The sequence below is a fragment of the Chionomys nivalis genome, chromosome X (assembly GCF_950005125.1).
Source record: "Chionomys nivalis chromosome X, mChiNiv1.1, whole genome shotgun sequence".
Lineage (NCBI taxonomy): Eukaryota > Metazoa > Chordata > Mammalia > Rodentia > Cricetidae > Chionomys > Chionomys nivalis.
In genome coordinates, this window is record NC_080112.1 from 17,832,877 (window position 1) to 17,856,493 (window position 23,617).

Here is a 23,617-nt window from a genome sequence, read left to right on the forward strand (position 1 = left end):
GATAACGGTGCCTGCTCTGCATGTGTGAGGCCTGGGTTCCATCCCCAGTGCTACAACAACTGAATGAATGAATGAATAGCCAAACTGAAGGCCTGATGCTGAATTTCTCACACAAAGGCTTAATTTACATGTTACTTTTCCAAGAGATAACTAGCCAAATCTTTAAGATTATGTAGAACAACTATTTCATCAGACTGCTAATTTCTGAAAGTTATTCATCTTCCCCCCCCATCTTACAACAGGTTCTCAAAAAGCCAAGTAAAAGATTCCCTTTGCTCCTTTTGTTTAGAGAGAAACGAAAGGTCCATTTTCCCACCAACATACTGCTCCTCTTAACAATTTTTTCTTTTCACCACTTTCAGCATTCTTCTTCCTCAGAGGAAAAAAACCACCAGATTTAAATTAGATTGTGAAAATGCGCTCTTTCTCACCCCCGCCTTGCTGCAGAACACACACGAACACATCACATAAACATTTGAATGGTACACACAATAGCACAAGTAAATGTATGTTCGTTAATCACGTAGACCCATGCTCTATTTCCACTTAAACATTTCTAGTTTTAACATTTGCAACAAAGTCAATATCTTATTCAAGTAATCCATTCATTTAATGTATATTAAATTATCTCCAAAGCACTCATGCAAGAGGAATTTCTACCAATTTGCATGTTATACTCTTCGTTTCACCCCCAAATCTAGACATGCTTGAAAAAATATTTCCCTTCTCCAAAAAAATGAAATATTGGAATGGAAGCCTAGAATTTCAAAAGCCATGCGTGGTTACAGAATCTATATGGGACTATTAGAATGCGTACTTACTGTGTGGCGCTTTGTAGGAATCGTGGCCTAGCTAACGAATCTCCTGTTGCATGCAGACTCTATTTTGCCCTTAAAAATGTTCATTAAATGTTTTTTTTTTTTTTTTTTTTTTTTTTTTTTTTTTTTAAAAGGGACAGAAGAACTCTGGTTTTTTTTTAATATTTATTTATTTATTTATTATGAGTACAATATTCTGTCTGTGTATATGCCTGCAGGCCAGAAGAGGGCACCAGACCTCATTACAGATGGTTGTGAGCCACCATGTGGTTGCTGGGAATTGAACTCAGGACCTTTGGAAGAGCAGGCAATGCTCCTAACCACTGAGCCATCTCTCCAGCCCCCCATTAAATGTTTTTAAAGACTGAAGGTAGACTAGATGGGAACCTCATGTAACCCAAATGGGAAAGCATGATCGTCCTGGCACACTGAAGATCCACAGCTTTCCAATGCACATTCTTCCTAAGCAAATATGGGCATGAATTTCCAAAGCTAAACTACCAACCCCAAGCCCTTGATTTTGTGAAATATATGGAATGGGGAGCGGCCTGTTCCTGGGGATGGGTGAGGATGGGAACTCCTATCCAATTCCACGTGACCCAGAATTTAAACTTGTCCTCTTCCTTAAATGTTCTCACTTCCAATGATCATTCCGTTTATATTAAAACAGCCTTAATCAAGATAACAAAAATATTCCCAGTATTTTATAAACTTGAAATACATTTGATAACATGGAGAATTACAAGCAATTACAAAATGATAGCTCCAATTAGGAAAACTGGATCTGTTCCAAATTCAAATCAAAGGAGGCTCAGATAGTCCCAATGGCATAATTTAAATGAAGAGTATAGAGGATTTCCAGCAAAGACATTTGTTCCACTCTTGCCCTTCAGGAAATTCAAAAACCAAATCCGAAATCACATTCACATACTGTCTTGCCTCCTCTTCCCAATGTGCCACCCTAGTTGTGGGGGTCGTTGTAATCAGAATGAGCCTGGGAAATTCTAAAGGCCCCAATACAGAAAATAATAGCGCATACGCCGAGTTTGCCTCAGCCTTTCTGATTCAAACCTCTACCTAGTTGTGGAAGGCTAAGCCATGGGAACTTCGGAAGCAGAAACCTTTTTCGCAGTGCCCAAGAAGACAGCATGTAGTGGGAATTTCAAGCTTTTTGAACACAGAAAGGTCACACCCAACAGTTTTCCTAACCCACCTTGCCAAGGCTCAACCAAGACTCAACCTAAGCGCTAGAACCTTCCTCTTGCTTCCATGCTAGAGCAGAAATCCAGTCCCCTCTCCCCACCCCCATCCCCCACATGACTGCCCTTCCCCGTGGAGGGCAGAACCGCTCCACCAGCCCTCTCCCTCCCTCACCTTCTCCTTGCACTCCCCTCCTTCCACCCCCAGCATCCCCAAAGGGAAAACCACCAGGCAGCTCCCTCAACATCTCCGTGGAGGGAACCAAGGCAGGTTCCACCTTCCTCTCCAGCCCAACAGGCGCCATCCTTAATGGATAACCAATGAAGCACCCCCCCATCATCGTCATCATCATCCCCCTGCTACTCTCAACTGCTGCTAGCTAGCCTAAAAAAGAAAAAAAAAACCCAAAGGTGTCCCCACCTCGCCCCACCCCCACTGCCCGCCATCCTGGGTGAGAAAACCAAAAGCCCCCTCTTTTTACCCCCACCCTCAATCCTTTCAGAGGAAAGACCCAGAACCACCCCCACTGAATTCCCCCCCACACTCCAGGGAGCGAAGCCCTTGGAGAGGAGGCCAAGGCACGCACCCTAAGGGACCTTAGAGCCCCGGGTTCCGCAGCCGCCAGCGTGGGCGAGGCCGCCGAGGCTGGAGGCCGCAGGTACCCAAACCCCGCAGGTCGGCGCAGCCCCGGAGTGGCGGCAGCAGAGCAGAGCTGCGGCTCCCCAGGGAGGCGCTCACACACACACACACACACACACACACACACACACACACGGAGGGAACGCGGGCTTACTGTCTGGGGATGCTCACCCACGCAGCTGTCTAAGCGGCACCGGTGGCCGCTACCAGCTCCGAGGCCAAAGCGTGGCGGCGACAGCGACGACTGCGGACTGAGCCCCCTCGGGCGGGCGGTGGATGTAGGGCGCGCGGGGAGGGGCGCATGAGAGTGGGAGGGAAAAAGGGAGGGAGGGAGCACGAGCGGGGGCGGGGGCGGGCGCGGCCCACTCGGGGCGGGGCGGGGCAGGGCGGAGCGCGCGTCCGCCTGGGCTCTGCCGGTAGCGCGGGGGCTGCGGTGCGGGGAGACCGCAGGCGCGCGCGCGCGGGAGCCGGTTGGGCAAGCGCGGGAAGGGGGCGCGGTTGCGTGGGCCCCGCCTCGGGAGAGGCCAGGCTGCCTGCAAGGCGTGCGCGGGTGCGCGCGGGAGGTGGCCGCGAGCCCGCGGTGGCGCTGCTTCCCGGAGCACCAGCTAGCTTTGGAAGGGCACGCGGAGGGCGGGCTGGGGGCTCCCGCCCCCCCCCCCTTGCGGTCCGGCCTTCGCGGGCTGTCGGGGAGTCACGAGTCACTGCAGGCAGCCGCGGCCAGAGCCCGGGAGGTGGTAGCAACAAAGAGAGGCAGCCAAGGTGGCCTCTCGCCTCTCCAGGGGCCTGACTGACCTGCACACCCCATTACAGCCCGCGATTGCGGATCTCTTGGTTCTCGTCATGCTAAGATACCCACCGACGACATCTCCCCGTACTAACATGCAGGACAGAACGAAAAGAGCCTTTATCCAGGGGCTTTTTCCATCACTCCGAAAGCACTTCGGACAGTGTGTGACTCGATCTTTCACTCCTTCAGTTCAGTGAGCCCTCACCACATGTGCCAAGTACTGGGCCAGATGCTGTAGATAGAATGCAGTTGTGCATGCACGCGGCCTTACTGGTGGAGCAAAAGAGAATATAAGTAAGCGAGAAAATAATCACACTTGGATAGACTGCAGCATAAGATGGGGTTGCAAATAGTGTAAAAAGGTGGCCTTTAATCTAAGCCTTGGATGGTATAAAAGCAGTACCATAAAAAGGAAAACTTTCCAGACAGAAGGAGTAGAGGCAAAAAAGAAAAACCTCCAGGAGAATCCGACCATGCCCGTGAATGGACTTGATAGAAGAGGATCGAGAGGACTGCAGGTGAACTAGAGAAAGCTGCTTTGAAATCTTCCCTTGTAAGGGGGAACAGAAAGGAAAAGAACCGGGGGGGGGGAGGGCGGGGGGGCGGATGAGTAGGGTCGAGGAAACTTCCATTTTCTGTTGTGAATTTGGAAGGTGGGGGTAGCTAGAGTAGGGACTAACTCTGGTGAGGCAGGAGGAAGGTCCATTAAAGGAGTTCAGAGTCTTGATACAAAATGAAGGCCAGATCGAAGGAGAGAATTGGTGCTTTATGCAGAAGCGGACGTGGCTGAGAGGTGGAGCAGCTGTGGGTTTAAGCCAAGTGAACAGTCTAAACATTGCTGTTTTCTCCAAGCTTCACAAACCAGGTGGTGGCCTCTTTTACCAGAGAGCCAGTAGCTATTTTCAAAACACCCTTCCCTCCCTTGCTCCCCAGATCCTACCTTCTTTTTTTTTCTTTTATTCCCCTCATTCTGAGCCCCTAGAATCACTGAGGTTTGGTATTTCTGGATTAGCAAACTAAGTCTTGCTGCCCATTACTTAGCACAGAAAGTGATCTGCCCCAGGCCATCATGGGAAAGCACTGAACAATTAGCTCCACTTCAAGCAGCTCTCCTGCATACCAGTCCCTAGGCTCGACTAAAAAGAAATGGCCAAGAGCGCTCACAGTGGAAAGCTCTGGATGGCTCTGGACAGAGAGCCTGTTACTGGAGATTTTAGGATCAAAGCCGGGGCTCTGGCAGTTCTAACAAGATCTGCTCCACCACCTCTCTCTGCTTATTAAAGACGCAAGCAATAGTGAAAAGCAGAGAAAGGAAGGAGATTTACTCTCTGTAGCCACATTGAGAAGAGGAACAAATAAAGAGGTCTAGTGACCCTCAAGTCCATCTCACATGAGGATTAGGACTGATTAGAGCGCAAGAGGCATGTGAAGCTAAGCAGTGCAGGCTAAGTTGTTTGTGATCTGGCCTATCTGTGACACAGCACTAGGCTCCAATATGTCTCGCAAGGCGGTCTGACCACAAGTTGTCAAAACAGTGCAATCTCTTCTTGGAAAGCAGGTTTTCCTTCAACCTTTCCCTCCCCCCAGCACGATTCCTGGGAAGACTGCGATTGTTTCATTAGTCTACTAGCCAAAAGGAGGGGCGCAAGTGTCTGTCTTTAGAATATATCTTTGACCAGGAAGTCTCTCTCTCTCTCTCTCTCTCTCTCTCTCTCTCTCTCTCTCTCTCTCTCTCCCTCTCCCTCTCCCTCTCCCTCTCCCTCTCCCTCTCCTTCCTTCCCTCTCTCCGTCCCTCCCTCCCTTTCTTTCTTCCTTCCTTCATTTTTTGAGACAGGGTTTCTCTATATAGCAGCCCTGGCTGTCCTGGAACCAGCTTTGTAGAGACCATGCTGGCCTTAAATTAGCAGAGATCCTACAGACCCCTTTCTTAGGGAACCTTCCAGTGCTCGATTGGTATTATCCCTTTCCTTCCCTTTCATTCCTTTATCCTTCCTTCTTTCCTGCCTTCCTTCAACCTTCACCACTTCTCTGCTCCACACTTTCCTTCCTGCTTCTTCCTTCCCTACTTTCCTCCCTTTTGTAGACATTCATCAAGCTCCCTGTAGGTCTAAGGCATCTGGCCCCAGCTAAATCTACACCCAAAGCCAACCCTGCCTTCTTAACACTTCATCTCCTTGCATTGGAATTCCGCTTCTGAAGATCCCAGAAACACATTGTTTCACTGAAAGTGTCTAAAGAAGTGTGGTTGTGTTGCTGAATAAGTAAGCTAGAAGGAAAGGGGTTGTTCACATGGAGTGTTTGTGTTAGAACATTTTTGTAATGTTCCAGTGTGAAGATAAAAAAAAAATAATAGGCTGGATTCAGCATAATCTCAGACCTGAGTATGCTTGGCTTTTCTTTTTTTTTTTTCCTTTTTTTTCCTTTTTTTTTTTTGAGTAATGTAATAGACATAAGGAAAGGGGTATTCAATTTAAGTAGCACTTAAAGCCCATTGGAAGGAACTATGGAGCATTTACTACCCAAAACAATCAAGTCCCTTGCCTTGTCTTCAAAAAGTACCGATAGAGAGAGGCCTAAGAAAACAGCTCAGGGGTAGAGTACCTGCCTGGCGTGAGGCCTGCACTGGGAAAGAGGGGGGAGGGACAGAGGGAGAGAGAAGCAAGAAGGGGAGAGAGAGAGAGGTTTATAAGGACTGATAATTTTAGGTTCTCAGAAGTATCAGAAGTCTATAGTCACCATCTGATTACTCTCATATTAGATACTATGATTCCTGCCTTACAGAGGAGGAGAGAGTGGCTCAGGATTTCAAAAAACGAAAAAACAAAAACAAAAAAACAAAACATGGAGGCTCTAGAGCCCACATCCAAACCTATAAATTGTAATTCCAAAGCAACAAAAGAAGAATGCTCATCACTTTTTACCAATCCTGATTGGTTATTCATTTCTGGTAAGCTCTTTTCTGAAAGTGTCATTTCTGAGCATCAAGTTCCCCTTCCACAAGAGAGCTTAAGATTTAAATCACTTGGTCTGTTTCAGGTTTATCAAGCCCTATGGCAATGATGGAGACCAACATGACCTCATCTACCTCTCCAGCCAACCGTACTCCCACTCAGAGCCTACACTGCATCAACCTGGAGACTCGAGGGACCGGGAAATGCAATCTGTGTACTTCCTTCACCATATCTTTTATCACTGAAGTTTATTCTGCCTACAACTGTTTCGGTGAATTCCTTACCATCTCTGCATTTCTGGAGTAGCTCAGCCTCTGATGGTCTAGAGTTGAACTCTATCCCCATTCCAACCTATTTCTCCTCCTGTTTCCTCTCTCCATTGTGGACATGTCACCCCCAGCATTCAAAATCAAAATTCCCGTTACGTTTGATTCCATATTCAATAAATTACAAAGTCTGGTAAATTCACCTTCTGAGATACTAAAACCTCAATCCCTCTTCCAAACTGCCTTTAAGCATGTCAGACAGAACTCACTGGTCCATGGCACTTGGATCACGCCATTTGCACAGGAGACAATAGTGACATACCAGGTAATTTCATGTGTCTATTCCCACCGCAAAATGATGCACAATATAAAATGTCTTGCCTGATTATATTTCCCTCCAGTTTCTTGGAACCTGAAAATTCTTTTAAAGATATTTCTTGGAGGCAAAATAGAAAAAATAGCATAATAAACTCCCATGCATCAAACAGTTATCTACATATGATTCATTTTATTTTATTTAGACTCCCTCCACCCATTGCCCCCAAACCACACACTCTGGACTACTTAGAATGAAATGCTAAGTATCACTCCATTAAAAAAACTCCAGTGTACATTGCTAAAAGGCAAAGACTTCCTTCCTTTTTAGCAAAAGCACAATATCATCATACCTAAGAGGAATTAACTTAAAAAAAAATCCTTACCATCAACAAATAGCTAGATTTCAGAATACCCTAATGTCTCACATGTTTTCATGCAGTTATTTCTTCCAAACATGGCATGTTTAAAGACCCATTTAATTACACATATTACTTTGTTTTTAGCTAATGTTTCATTGATGAATGAGTGGATAGGTGTGTGAACAAATAAATTCTCATTACCATCTTCCTTTTCTCGAACAGTCCAAATTTACCCATTTTACAAAGAACCCACAGAAACTCTTCCATGCTGACCCAGTGCAAAACAATATCACCCTTTTCCCACTGACGTTGTCATCAAGACCTCTTGCCCTTATTACACAAAATTTACATTAAGATTATAAAGAAGCTTACATCCCCTATAAAGTTCCATCTCCTAAAAAGTAAGTAACATATTATACTCGTCTGTGTATACAGCTTGGCACCAAGAACAAGGCCTTGCTAATACTGGACAACCAAATAATTTATTTTTAAACTGAATAGAATTAATAATCAAAATTAACATCCATAGATTTAGGTGTCCTTCAAGTATAGTAGAAAAACTATTGCAGACATGGGCTCAAGTGTGAGTATGACCTCCTGTTGGTTATGTGGTCCAGGGAAATTTATAAACTCATGTATCTTCAAACATTTTTGCTGGCATGCTTTATATAATGAATTCAACAACTGTATATATCCTTCCCTATATATTATAAATTGATATGTAGAAACCTTTCACTTCATTTTCAAACAGCAACAAACAAGAATTTATTTTTTGATCTATTATAAGTATTTACATTCTATGATAAAATGGCTACATCACTTTATTTTATCCATCCAGTTGAACGTAAATACTACAGCCCATACCCAGCAGTAGGTGCTTAAATATAGGCCATTAACAGCTGAACATTTTACATTATTCTCTTTATTTCTTCCTTAAAATCATAGCTCCATTCCCTTCTGCAACAGAGGTTAGTCCTAATGTAACATATTTTAAGCATGTGAGTCTGGATTGGATCATCTAACATAGACTTTTATTTAGTAGGAGAGAGTATGGACACAGTCTTCCACTATCATAAATGATTTAGTAAAGTTTCCCATATTCAAAAAAATCACAGCAATCAGCACACCCACAGTGCAATAGGAAGCTTTGCCCTAGGAAACCACCTTCTTGCTCATGGTTTTGCTAGGTAATATGGACTTTTTTTTTTTTGAGACGGGGTCTTAATGTAGCTCATGTGGGTTTCTAACTCACTAAGTAACTGACGAGAACCTTAAACTTCTGATTATCCTGCTTTCACTTCCCACGTGCTGAGAAAATAAGCATACGGCATCATACCTGGTTTATTGATATATTTCTCTGTAAAAATAAACATAAATTAAAATTAACCTTTTTTTAGCATAAGGCTATATATATATTTTTGGGTTACTGGAGATTTTAGGGTCAAAGCCTGGGATTTGTCACTCCCAATAAGCTAGGCTCAAACTTACCTTCCCATATGCAAGTTCAAGAGACAAGTAATTAGTAAAAGTAGAAAAGTAAGATTGATTCAGTGTAGCCACAAATAAAGAGGCACAGTGACCCCACATTTGTCTTTGGGGTACTACAATAAGATCATGGTTTAAACAGAAGACAAGAAATATACATAGCTGAGCAGTCCTTGCCAACATGTAGTCCTGGCCATTGTTGACTCCCCATTTCCTAGGCTCCAGTCTGTCCTTCAAGGTGGTCTCATGCATTGTTAGAACTACATGAAATTTCTTCCTCTGTCAGGCACGAGGCTCCAGCATTTCCCTTCTCTCAACATGAGAATTCTGGGGCAAGTTGAATCTTTAGGGTCCTTTGTTCCAGTAGTCAGATAGTTTAGTGTTTCCTTTTAAACTATTTTCCTCATTACCAATATGATTACAGATGGAGTATCTTTAGTTAAAAAAGAACTTTGTTTTTAGAAAATAGTTCAAATATGCTATTACAAAGTTTTTGGCGATATACTCCTAGAGAATGAAGAGGTATTTTTTTATCTAGTTCATATATTTGTGGATCCATTTCTTTATTATTAGGTAAGGCAAGCCTCACATTTTTTTCTTTCCTTACTTTATCAAATGTAGATGCTAAGCTCTGTCCCAATAACTGAATGGAAGGATGGAGATTGTTCTTACAGCATTTTCTCACACAATCTCTTCTTTCTTTTTTGTATTTTTGTTGTTATTGTTTTTAGATTTTTTTCTCTATTTATTTTATATTTATTTTATTGGTGGTTTGCCTTCATGTATGTCTGGGTGAGGGTGTTGGATCCCTTGGAACTTGAGCTACAGATAGTTGTGAGCCGCCATGTGGGTTCTGGAAACTGAACCCAGGTCCTCTTTAAGAGCAGCCAGTGTTCTTAACCGCTGAGCCATCTCTCCAGCCCGCTCAGTTTCTTTTAGTTATATATTATGACAATCTACCATCAAAAGTCATTATAATGGCATATTAACTCACCATTCCATAAAATCCTTCAGCAACTTTGTTGAAAGCAAAGACTCTGTAACCACCAGTGATGTAAAAGGTCCTGTTAGGCAGCTGAGGATTCAGGCTCGAACATCAACACCAGGAAGTTTCTCTCCCCTGGGAGATGCACCAGAGTCCCAGTGGCTGGGGAAGAGGACTTTCTTCCTTTGTAAAGTGGGAGGTTTGTGGAGGAAGCAGAAAAGGACAGCCACTTGCCTGAGCCAATGTTTTCAGGTCGCTCAGTTGTGGGCAGTACAGTGACTGTCTCATTGTTCCTCGCTAGTGAATGCACCTGTCGCGTCCTGACACTCCTTTGTGAACACCAGTGTGATTTTCATTTATCCCAATTTCCACATGTGCAACAGAGGGTACTTATGTCACAGGATTATTTGTCGATGGCATTACGGATCATGCATAAAGCCTTCTAGAACAACATTAGACAAATAAGTGCGTAGAAAATATGAGCGGCCACCTTACTAGACCTGGATGGAGGTGGGAGATCCTTGGATTTCCCACAGGGCAGGGAACCCTGACTGCTCTTCGGGCTGCTGAGGGATGGGGAGTTGATTGGGGGAGGGGGAGGGAAATGGGAGGCGGTGGCGGGGAGGAGGCAGAAATCTTTAATAAATAAATAAATAGAAAATGTGAGCGTCGTGGGACTGATCTAATGGGAACTCACCAAGGCCAGCTGGACTGGGACTGATGGAGCACGTGATCAAACCAGACTCTCTGAACGTGGCTGATAATGAGGGCTGACTGAGAAGTCAAGGACAATGGCACTGGGTTTTGATCCTACTGCATGTACTGGCTTTGTGGGAGCCTAGTCTGTTTGGATGCTCACCTTCCTAGACCTGGATGGAGGGGGGAGGGCCTTGGACTTCCCACAAGGCAGGGAAACCTGACTGCTCTTTGGACTGGAGAGGGAGGGGGAGAGGAGTGGGGGGAGGGAGAGGGAAATGGGAGGAGGGGAAGAGATGGAAATTTTTAATAATAATAATAAAATAAAGCAAAAAAAAGAAAATGTGAGCGTCCCTCCCCAACTTGCCATTTTTCCACTCGTGCTTTTACACAAATGTAGTTATCTTTTGTCTTATTTGACTGGTATAGTGTAAACAGCATGCTTTTTTTAAAAAAAAGATATGCAATTTGGCTAAGATAACACATCAAAATCAATTAAAGTTAGTAGAAAATACAATCAGAACACTTCCACACACATTTTAAAACCTTCATTCCTCTAATACAAATAAAAATTATATTTACATATACATATATGTTCAAATAATTGTATGTCAGACATCAATACTTCTCAAATTTATCAATAAGTCAACACAATTCCTATCAAAATCCCAGCTGTTTTTTTCTCCAGAAACTAATATATGATTCTTCAGTTGACCCAGAACAATCAAAGCCACCTTGAAAATAAAGAACGAAGCTGGAGGACTTATTCTTCTTAATTGCAAAAGTAAATGTAATGCTGTAGTGATCAAAACTGTGGGCTGCTGGCATATGAATAAATATAAATCCATGCTGGGAATTAAAATGGACTTTTCAGAGCAACCCTTACACTGGGAAATTGCTTTTTAACAAGAGTGCCAATACAGGGTAGGGTGAAAGGGGAGCTGGAGAGATGGCTCAGAGGTTAAGAGCCCTGGCTGCTCGACAGAGGGCCCAGGTTCAATTCCTAGGACCCATCCAACAGCTTACAAGTCTAACATCTCTAACTCCAAAGGTTCAAAGCCCCCCTCTGGCTTCTGCAGGCACAAGGCACACATGTAGTATAACATATGCAGACAAACACACACACACAAAATAAATATGTTTAGGATAGCTTTATATTATTTTTCTTTTAAATTTATTTTAAATTTTATTATGAAAATGTTGCAAATAAAAAATTAACACACCAAAATTAAGCAGGCCCAGCTCAATGAACTTCTATACAGTTAGAGTAGCCATCAAAATGGAAGCTGTGAAGCTTCACATTGGATTTTATACTTTCATTATTGAATACACTTTTATGTACATATCTACAACCAGAGGCAATATCTATGACAGAATTAAAGCTAGAAAAACAATTAACTTTATATCCTCTTCCTTCCTCATCCCCTAATATAAATCTTTAACAGAAAGAATGATAATGCAGATCAATGGTTGTGGTAGGATATAATTGGATATGTGTATACATAAAAATGAAACTGGACCCCTTCTTCTTAGCAAGCACATAAATTCATTCAGAAAAGATCAAGGGGCTGGAGAGATGGCTCAGTGGCTAAGAGTATCAATTGCTCTTGCAAAGGACCGAGGGTCAGTTCACAGCACTCACGTGGCAGCTCACAACTGTCTGCAACTCCATTCCCAGGGACTCCAAGCCCCTCTTCTGGCCTCTATGGACACAACCAGACTCACATGCGGTGCACAGACATACGTACAGGTAAATCCCCCACCTGCCAAAAAGTGAAAACAGAGCAACCACAATAACAAAAAAACCACAAAAGGGACCAAGGATGTAACAAATCTAAGATGTGAAACAATGAAATTCATAGACAACCATAAAAGCTAGGCATGCACAGCAGTGCGTGTTTGTTGTTTCAGTACACAGGAAGACTGCAACATAAGGATCTTGACTTTGAGGCTAACCTCAGATGGGCTACGTAGTAAGGCTCTGCCTCAAAGTGTTAAAAACAAAGAGATATGAAATATGTTGCTGAATTGATTTATATGAAATATCAAGAGTAGGCAAGCCCATGGAGACAAGAACCAGGGAGAAGATGGAATATGGAGAATGAGGGGAAGAGTGAGTAGCCACGGCATTCCTCTTAGGGCAATGAAAATGTCCTGGAATTAGATGACGGCGTTGTCTGTACCACTTTGCCACCATACTAAACTTCTATTAACTATGCATTTTTACAGTGGGTGAAGTGTATCTCAGCTAAAAAGCAAAGTAGAAATTAACAAAAACGTGGGTGCAGAGAGACAAACTCTATGTCTGACCCAGTTACTACTATGGTACCTACACACCAATTCCTACAACTTCTCCCACATTCAGATTCAGTCGCTGGGATTCTTCAATAAAGAACTAATTTTTGGAGCCTATCTATCTATCTATCTATCTATCTATCTATCTATCTATCATCTATCTATCATCTATCTATCTCTGTTTGTTTGTTTGTTTGTTTGTTTGTTTATGAGATAGGTTTTCTCTATTTGGCCCTGGTTGTCCTGAAACTCACTCTGTAGGCCAGGCTGACCTCAAACTCAGAGATCCACTTGGTTTTCTACCTCCCAAGTCCTGGGATTAAAGGCATGTGCCACCACTGCCCAGCTTCTCTGGAGCTTTTAAAAAATATACCATACAAACACATGAACTCTGTCTTATTTAATATGTTATAATTTGTTCCTGCACCCACTAAATTAGATGTCAAATTTTCCCAAATTTAAACTGGGTGTGGTGGCATATACCTATAATCCCAACACTCAAGAGGCTGAGGCAGGAGGATCACAAGTTTGAAGCCAGCTCAAGCTACATATATTAGCTGAAATCTGCCTTGTAAGCCTAAAGAAACCTTGCCCTCCTCAAAAGATTTGGCTAGTGAGTGGAGCCCTTTTTTGTTGATTTCAGTTGGGTGTTTTAATGAATCTATTAAATGTTTTTAGCATCTTCTTACATTATAAGCTATTCCAGTCTAACTTCCCCCTTTAAATAAAGATTTTTAGACCATGTATTGTATTGTGTATTCTGTATGCACATATGCACACAAGTTCAGGCACTCGTGGTGCTCAAAAGAGGGCATCAGATCGGCTGGGGTAGAGTCTCAGGTAGTTGCACATTGCTTAATATGGGTGCTTGGAACTGAACTTGGGTCCTCTGGAAGAGTACTTTTTTTTATTTTTTTGAAACAGTGTCTTACTACATAGCCTTGGCTGTCCTATGTAGACTAGGCTGGCCTCAAATTCCCAGAGATCCACCTGTTTCTACCTCCTGAGTGTTGGTATTAAAGGCATATACTCTTAACCACTAAGCCATCTCCCCAATCCCCTAACTTTCTTCTTTCCTTGGACCCAATATTCCAGAGAAATCTAGTTCCTTTTATTGCAAAGCAGCATGGTACACACATAGAGAGGTGCCATCTGGATCAGACATTGAGAAGGGACTTATTTCTTAACTGTGGAAGATGTGGTCACTTCCTTTTGAGTCTGCCTCAGCTGTAAACCCCTTCACCTAAGTGCATGTCCTTCTTAGGACCACTCACATACAGTAACTGCGTGATACATGGTGTAAAGACCTCACAGCATTGCTAGTTCTCCTGAAACACCATAGACAAGCCAGTAAGAATCTTCCGTGGCTCTTTAGGCCATTCTTTTCCTTTTAGAAAATAAGGATATTCAAAAACAAGTACGTGCTTGTAATTTCAGCCTTCATGATCAGGAAGCTAAGCCTGGCTGATTCTGAGTTTGAAGTCAGCTTAGGCTGTCTAGTGATACCCAGTAAAACAAAACAAAATAACAACAAAAAATAAAGACATGGAGTCTAGCTATGTCATTTATAATGGCTTCGAAGACTGAGCATCAAAGGCTCCTCATGTCTCACCCTGCCAAATATTTGGTACTATAGCTTTGTACCACAGTGATTTGAGTTTTTTGTTTTGTTTTCTTTCTCATTCTTTGAGCCAGGGTTTCTCAGTGTACCCCTTGGCTGTCCTGGAACTGCCTCTGGAGACCAGGCTGGCCTCAAACTCACAGAGATCCGTCTGCCTCTGCCTCCTAAGTGCTGGGATTAAAGATGTGTGCCATCATTGCCCAACCCAATTGACTTCTTTTTAGTCTCTATATATGTATCACTGAATATTCTCAATGAAATCACTGTGTAACGAGTTATTGTGTTACATTTTATTTTGATGCATAGTGTATTTTAGTGTGATATAATAAATAAATAAATGTGTTTATGTGGGACTAACTTTTTATATTTAATTTTATTTTATATATAAATGTTAATTTAATCATAAAACAAAATATGCAAAATAAAGAGAATTATCCCTTGAATCCCATTAGCATCTACTACCTTTAGGCAAGCAATTTCCTTAATTTCTGATTCATTTTATCTATAAAACATATTCTGAAGATATTAGCAGTTACATAGCTATACACTTTCCCTTTTTTCTTATCTAAATGTCAATATATTTGCCCTGGTTGGATTTTTATGTTAACTTGACACAAGCTAGAGTCATCTGAGAGGAGGGGACCTCAACTGAGGAAATGCCTCCGTAAGATCAAGCTGTTGGGCCTTTTCTTAATTAGTGATTGATGAGGGAGGGCACAGACCATTGCTGTCCCGACTTCCTTCGGTGATGAACAGTGATGTGGAAGTGTAAGCCAAATAAACCATTTCCTCCTTCCTCCCCAACATGCTTTTGGTCATGGTGTCTCCATCTTGCAAACACAAGATTTATGTTTTTATTCAAACCATACTTTAAAACTGAGAGAAAGTCAAGTACTCTTTAGATTGTTCTGCTTGGTTCTTTTACTCAGATGCTGGGTTGTAGGTTTCTCTTCATGGTAGCCACCATGCTTAGAAACTCTGTCATTTTGTTTTTGTTTTTGTTTTTTGGTTTTTGGTTTTTTTTGTTTGTTTGTTTTTCATTCAGGGTTTCTCTGTGGTTTTGGTTCCTGTCCTGGAACTAGCTCTTGTAGACCAGGCTGGTCTCGAACTCACAGAGATTCACCTGCCTCTGCCTCTGCCTCCCAAGTGCTGGGATTAAAGGCGTGCGCCACCACCGCCCGGCCTGTCATTTTGTTGAGAACCAGTTTCCTATGTCGATTTTCCTGTGCGTGACCATGTTCAGGAAAGTAGGTTTTCAATGGCCTCAGTTCTGGCCCATCAATCTATCAATAGCTTAGATCATTGCTTCCCCCCGCCCCCAAAAGATTTAGCACTTCTCGTGCCCATACATATGTGACACAAAACTAGGTGGAGATGTCACAACAGCTAGAGTCTGAACCTGAAATTCTAGCCAAATCCGGGTGTTCAGGGAGAAGAACGGGAAGTAGTTAGTGCTGGGGCCTGGCTTCTCACTGCAAGGGAAATTCTCATGGATTTGCAGTCCTACCAAAAGCTGCGCTTACTGCTTTCTCTGTTTAGATCCGTGAAAACTTTCCTCTATCGTTAGACAATCAGGGACTTCTAAAGAATTCTGAAAGATCTCTTGGATCATTGCTGCACTATTGGGAGAGTCGTGCATCTGTTCACCTTACTGTGGTTTGACAGGGAAGCCATTTGTTTATTTCTTCAGTATTCTTTTTCTTTCTTTTGTACTGGAGGTGAGATCCAGAGCTGATTGCTAGGCAAGGACTCTACCACTGAGCTATGTTCCCCACAATCAAGGAATACTTAACTGAAGGCACACTTCGTACCAATCCAGGTTCTTGAGATGCTAAAATTTCAAAATCCATTATCACACCTGATCAAAGCTCAAGATTCTTTTTATGCTCTGTTTAAGAATGAGAAATTTGCCTTCATAATATAGTAGAAGCCTTTCAAATATACCAAGAGGGCTAGATTCAACGAGATCTGCATCTAGCCTTCCTCCTCCTCCCTTCTCCCTGGATTTACCTGCTTGTACTCTCTTAAAATAAAAGACTCAAGGAAGAAAGAGCTCACCCTGGAAAGAAATCTTGTCATTTCTCTCATCTTTCCCTCCCATTGTACTGATGATGTCATTAAATGCTGAAATCCCTTCTAGGAAAAAAAAATCCCTGCCACCTACTCAATATTCAGCATATTCTCTAGGACCTGAAGCCTTGTTTTGTTTTTTTGTGTTTTTAAGTTACTGTAAAGAATTCACTCATGATGATGAATTCCAGCTTCTGGGCAGACCTCTTCCGTTACCACCCTCTCAGCCTTTCTTCTCTGACGAACGTCTGCACAGGCTGCGTGTGACATTTCTCCTGATTATTGTGTTTTGCATCTTTTATCCTGCTCTGAAAATGCTAAAATTAGATGCACTTTCAGTCTCTTGTTCAGTGAGGAGACAAAAGGCGTCCCCTGTTCTTTGCTATTTAACAGGCGGATGTGCTAATTCTGCAGCAGCTTTCGCCATTAGTTCAGTTGCTAAATATAGCTTTTGACATGGAGTCTGATAAAAGCTCATTAATTAAACAGTATTTTTCATCCATTAATATTTCCATTCTTGACTGTTTAAACACAAACATATCACTGTAGTAAAAGCAACTCAAAACAAGGGCTACACATATTAGTGTTATTTTCAGTCATATTTTTTTTGTTACTTCAGAAATGAATGCAGTTGAGAAATGTCAGCAATGTTTTTTTTTTTCAAAATAAGGTCGCAGACAGTACAGGCTGATATTACCTTTATGGAATTATGGGAGTGGAGAGAAGCCACGAGAGATCTACTGAGGCAGAGCCAACTAGGGATTTAGAGATTTTTGCCTTGTGAGGCTAAAACCTATGTCATGTCCAGACTGCTGCGTGAAGACCTTTGCCCTACAAGCTTATGATAAAATATGCCTAGCTCTTCACAGCCTAGGGTGAAATTACACTGAGAGGTGGTTGGATGCTAACAGCCTTTGAACTCTCAAGCTTTAGAGAATTTATGGCTCAGTCCATATAAACATAAATGGATGAAAATTAATTCTTAACTTGTTTTCTAGGGTAGAAAGATTTAGGAGCGTGAATCATTTTTTGGTCAAGATTCAGCCTATATTTGGGAATTGCTCAAGAGGTACTTCCCCGTTCAGTCATGATGTGAAATGGCCATCAGTTGAAGGAGTCTAGTTTATCCCTTTTCTCGCTTCTCCATAAAACTCAACTGGTATGCTGTACTGTTAATTGCTGTAAATGCAATGAAAATCTAAAGTAGCTTATTTCTGTGGTTTTCGAAAAACAAACCAGGAAGATACAAACAACAGATATTCTTTGTTGATGCCTCTGATAGTATTTAAAATGCTAGAGGGAAACAATCTCATTTACTCCTTACAGTGACTTCATGAAGGACAAAGTCTATTTGAAGAAACTGAAGGTGCCGTGGGGTAAAGCTTTGGACGAGATCGCAGAGGGCTTGGTTACTGGTATTCAGGCCCAGTCTCATTCCACTACACTTGAATGAGTCCTGTCCACGACATTGAAGTTTTTGTAGAGGTGTTGAATTGTGCTTTACTGTTGGCTTACATGATCATGTCCCAGACAGACATGGTTCCCTTTTCCCTGCCACTTTAGAAAAGTCAGTAATTGGAGATGTGACTCTCATTGACTGCTTTCACCTCCGTTGTGAACTTTCTGCATTAACTGATGTGCTATTTCAAGGCTTTGGACAGGCTCTGAAAACCAACACATACTCCTGTGTCCATGTCCCCGCTCACCCCCTGCAACCACCGTCACCCACAGTCCTTTCTGAGTCAGGCACTAATCTCGCCCAGAGTCAAAAATCGGTATCCCATCTGATCCCACTCCTCTTCCTTCTATCTTGTCTGCTCTAGGGAAGAGAGACTAATGATAATGGTGCCATCGTTTTCTTATCTTTATTTTCTGTGGATTGTCACATGTCCCCACAGATACATATTGACTGAAGAAGTTCCTCTACAGTATAGAAACTGCCGCTTTCCTAAACCCTGCCAACCTAGGGCCTTCCAGTAGCAGCCTGTCTCCAGAGGACTGTCCAGGGCCTTGGAACTTGAAGAGTACACATTTGGACTCACTACTATACGCCTGGGAGCACTGTGGAAGACTCGAGAAACATAAGATATAGGCTATATGATAGAATCCTGGGACGGCAGTGGTTTCTAAAGCAGAATAAAACCATGGGCTATGGCCCACAGGTCTTATATGCTTCCCTACGTGACCCTCTTTCCTATTTCAACTCCTACCCCTGCCCCACTGCACTGGTCCACCTCCAAGCTTTTGCATTCATTCTCCTAGCTACCTAGATCAATCTTTGGCCCACACCCTTATGGTTCCTCTATTGTCATTGTCCTATCAAAATAACTCTCCCAAACCTAGGTCACACTCACAGTAACTCATGTCTGTATTTTTTTTTTTTTTGGTTTTTCGAGACAGGGTTTCTCTGTGGCTTTGGAGCCTGTCCTGGAACTAGCTCTTGTAGACCAGGCTGGTCTCGAACTCACAGAGATCCGCCTGCCTCTGCCTCCCAAGTGCTGGGATTAAAGGCGTGCGCCACCACCGCCCGGCTCATGTCTGCATCTTAACTCTGACTTCGACTTTCAGAACCAATCTGTTCGTCTTCTCCTCTCTCCCGAGCATGCTGCCCTGTAAGGGATTTTTGTCTCTTTGGAGTGCTGTGCTATCCCAAGTACCTAGAACAGCCCCTGCTATCTGATAAGTACTCAGACCTGTACTTCTTTTGATGACGTGCTTGCAGTGCTGGGTATGGGACCCAGGGTCTCCTCCCTGCTAGATACACGTTCCACCACCTAACTGCAGTCATAGCCCCATCCCACAAATATTGACTAGACCGAGGATTACTTACAAGCTCATTTGTAACCTGGATATACAAGGAAAGCATTGGTGTTTGAAAGAGGAGAGATTTAAAGAAAGGGAAATTTGGAGAAGCCAGATTAAAGCTGGGAATCCAGGTTAAAATAATGACTCATTGCGTATAGATGTGACCAGTCTTGATTACCTGTGGCTTCTTTACAACTTCTATCAATGAATTACATAAAAAAAACCTAAATACATCTATAAGAATTCCATCCAAGCAAGAAAATCCTTTGAAAATGTAGAATAATTAGCCAGCCCTTCCTTAAAATGATGTGTTAAATAAATAGCATTCTTCGCATCAGAGTTCAAACAAATATTGCGAAACTGATAAGTAATTAGCTATTGACTAACTCTGAGCTGTAATGATGTCTCTGAACTTCAGAAGGGGACTAATGAATCAGCTCAGAAATCAGAGTCTCAGTAGCCTCCTGCAGTCACCATTTCAAACTCTGGAATGTAAAGGGGCAGAGGGGGACCTCGGCAAAATGCAGCCTGGGACCTCAGAATGCCACATGTTGAAATGAATGAGGGCTAAAGATCGTAAGAAAAAATCACAAGTTCCAATTTTTATGCGAAACAACCTGATTTAAAAAAAATGTTAGCAACTAATCTGACTATTTTTAAAAACACCAGAATGGCCAAATAAAACATGTCTACAGACTGAACTTGGCTCACAGATCCCTGCCCTGGCTTCTAAGGTCCCTTACAACTTCTCAAATGCCTCCAGCCTGTCAAATTTCTTTTTATAAGTTGGCACAAAATGTGCATAAACATTTTAAACTCCTGATTAACATAGAAACTTTTTTAAGAACAAAAGAAAATATTGCTTCAAGTAAAAGAAAATGTATTTACCACATACTTGAATTTTGATCAGTATACTAGATGTTTCAATAAAATTGTTTATCCTCTAATTAAGAGTAGAATAAGAGAGCTGGAAATTTGAAGAAGAGAATGATAGCTGGGATGTTTTAAGGCCAGGATGAAAAAAAATGAAGGAGTAAACTTCTCGAGTTGAGAGATTGGTATGAATTCATGTCTACCACTGAAATCCAAATTCACCCAGAACAGTAACAGCTGAATCCTGATCTTGGCCCTTATGAACATTTTCATCTCATTGGATTTAATTTTTCAGTCCATTAAAAAGAAGGAGAGGTTAATACTAGTACGCAGGAATTTTCCATGTCCTTTAAAAAAGGATTGGAATTCCAGCAAAACCCACTCACCCAAGGAGCATATTAAATATTTAAAGTACAAGCAGACAAGTTCTAGAGACAACCAAAGTTTTACATCCACCTTCCTCTAATAGGATGGGACTGGTTTGGAATCTTTATGATAATGTTAAGTTCATTAGTGAAGTCGATTGTTTACACATTACCAAACATACTAAATGGAATAATTTTATTTTTTAGGTTTCATTACTGTGTGGGCCGTTGGAAAAGAATGGAATCTCTGAAAACAACAACCTAAAAAGAGTTGCAAGTTTTGATTGTAAACTCAGAGGTTGATCACAGTGGTTTCTTATTAAAAACTATTTACTCCAAAGGTTACAGTAACAATACAAAATCCACATAAAGATAATGAAATCATTATCCTTTGCGTATTCTGAGGAAGGGATTTACCAGGAAAGATGCAAAGCTCGTGCTCTAAAGGTTCATTATGTTCTAAAGAGATTAAAGACCTAAACCCATGCAAAGGCATCTGAGTTCAAAGCGCAAAAGATTTACCAGTGTTAAGATGGGAACGACTTCGGAACTGATCTACAATTCAATGCAACCTCCGGCAAAATTTCAATACCCTTCTTCTGCAGGCTTGCAAAGCTGGTCCTCAAATACAGACAGGATTGCAGCTGCTGTGTGCGGTACCAAGAGCAGCTGTATTCATAAAGAGCGGAGAATGATGGTTGGCAGGGGTGGAGGAGGGAGATTTACTTACTGAGTACAGTGTCGGTCTGGCGTGATGAAAGGAGTCCTGGGGATGAGCTCTGATTGCCGCACAGTGATGTGAATGCCCACTGGACTGCACCCTTGGGAGGCTTGGAATGATAACCTCTAGTTCTCTATATTTTACTCTGGAAATAGTTTTGATTAGCAAAGGAACTGGATAGATAATTCTCCAAAGATGATAAGCAAAAGGCCAGTGAGCACACGAGAAGATGTTCAATATCACCAGTCACGGAGGAAGCATATTAAAAACAGGAGTCTCTTTCACATCTACTAAGATAACACAAGACACAGGCAATAACACTTGGGGACAATGTAGAAACTGGGACACGTGCTGTATTGACGATATTGCAACATGGTACAGCTGCTGTGGAAAAGTCTTTGGTGGGCCCTCAAAATGTTGATCATGGGCCAGAAGTGGGCACTTATCCCTGTAACTTCAACTGTCTCAAAACAAAATGTTGCCCATAGAGTTACTATATGAAGAATCAATTTATGTCTAACTACATAGATACAAGAAAAGTGAAAAATATGTCTGATGGAGTAATGATGAGAACATTGTAATAATTGTTCCAAAGTGAAAACACCAACAATATCTTTCAACGGATTAATACATAAAGTATGGAATACTCAAATGATTCGAGCAGTGTTTATTAGCATTGCCCATGGTGGTGCATGCTTATAATCCCAACACTAGGAAGTTGTAAGCAGAAGGATAAAGAGTGTACAGTTATTCTCAACCGCAAGGCCAGCCTATGCTACGTGAATGACAAGTAGGCTGGAGAAGGTCTCTGGCCACGGATGCCTTTTTTACACTTTCTTAGCTGTGGATATGTATGCATGTTGGTATACCCATGCAAAAGGGCACATGTGGAGGTCAAAGAGCAACTTGTTACAGGAATCACTTCTCTCCTTCCACCATGTAGGTCCCAGGGATTGATGGAAGATGCCAGGCTTGGTGGCAGGTGCCTTTACCCCCTTATCTCATGAGCCCTACTTACCATTTTATTCAGGACAAATAATATGAGAGTTAGCACATTAGTGGGGAGTGGGGAAGAAGATGAATACAGAAACAAATATGATAAGTCCTTTTTGGCCATCACCAGTGGGTTCCACATGCCACTGAAATGAATGGCAAAAACACATTTTGGGGTGTGGAATTACAGTTTAACTGCTGATCATGTACTTGATTAAAATTATTTGACCAAGCAAAACACATTAAAAAGGAATGACAGACTGATATATATTGCCCCATGGATGGAATTTCTTTCCCATTACGTTAAGTGAAAGAAATCATGGAAAATGGTCACATACTAGGTATCTAGGAGAAGCAAATCTATAGAAATGGAGTGCACATTAGTGTTTTCCAGGGAAAAAAGAAAGGGAGAAGTGGAAATGTCTACTAATGACTTCAGGGCTTCTTTAAGGAGAGTGGATTTCAAAAATGTTTTCCAACTGAGCATAGCAATGAATGCAAGTGAATGATATGTTTCAAATGAGATCATTGTCTGGTGTATACATATCTCTAGGAAGCGGTTCAAATGTGATGGGATTTTGAGGATTTCTCTACTTCACAGACATTGAAAAAGCACATACATGTTGTGTACTGTGCACAGTGGTAGAAGCAAAACCTGAATTTTGCAAGTCTACCATGTCACATTTTTTTGTAAGGTCAGTTATGTGTTTCTCGATGGTTACTGTACATGGAGGAAGGTAAGAACAGGTCAATGAACTGTCAGAAGAGGAAGGAGAAAACCAACTTCCGCACGTTGTCCTCTGACTTCCATTCATAAACCATGACATATGGATTCACATGCACATATGCACACAACATGCACAATCTAAATGTGATGGAGGGCTGGAAAATGGATCAGCAAGTAAAAGCACTCAGCACACAAGCCTGATGACACAAATTCAATTCCCAGATAACTCTTAAAGGTAGAAGACGAGAACCAACTCCATGAAGCTGTTCTTTGCTCTCCACACATGTGCAATGACATGTGTGAACGCACACACATATCATGTACTCACATGATGAATAAAAATAAATAAATCTTTAAAAAATGGAGGAAAATAGTAGTAAATCCAGAACTCTATTTCCAGTTACAATACTAACCAAATATGAGGCTAGATAGCATTTTAGAAATACAAGGGACTCGGTGACTTTTGAAATCTTTATTACTAAACCAACCTACTTATATGGAGTACAGAAACAAAGAGAAAAATCATTTTCCCAACAAAATGAGTCTGACATTTGGTAAGCTAAGGTGCTTAGATTTCTACACAGTAGAAATCTGTGTAGCATCCTGCAAGCAATTCCTGATAGCCCCATTGTTCTTCTCAGAG

General features: G+C 42.0%; 1 protein-coding gene across 2 annotated transcripts in view; it reads right to left on the minus strand.

Moving 5' to 3' along the window:
- Fhl1 (four and a half LIM domains 1) overlaps positions 1-2,981 on the minus strand; it is a 62,261-nt gene extending 59,280 nt beyond the window's left edge. Inside the window, exon 1 of one of the 2 annotated variants that reach the window (XM_057759795.1) lies at positions 2,829-2,981. The gene's annotated coding sequence lies outside the window, so the exon portion shown is untranslated. Of the gene's footprint in view, positions 1-2,811 lie in introns of both variants that reach the window. The other variant, XM_057759796.1, reaches the window with a different exon arrangement.
- Between the last annotated feature and the right edge of the window lie 20,636 nt (positions 2,982-23,617).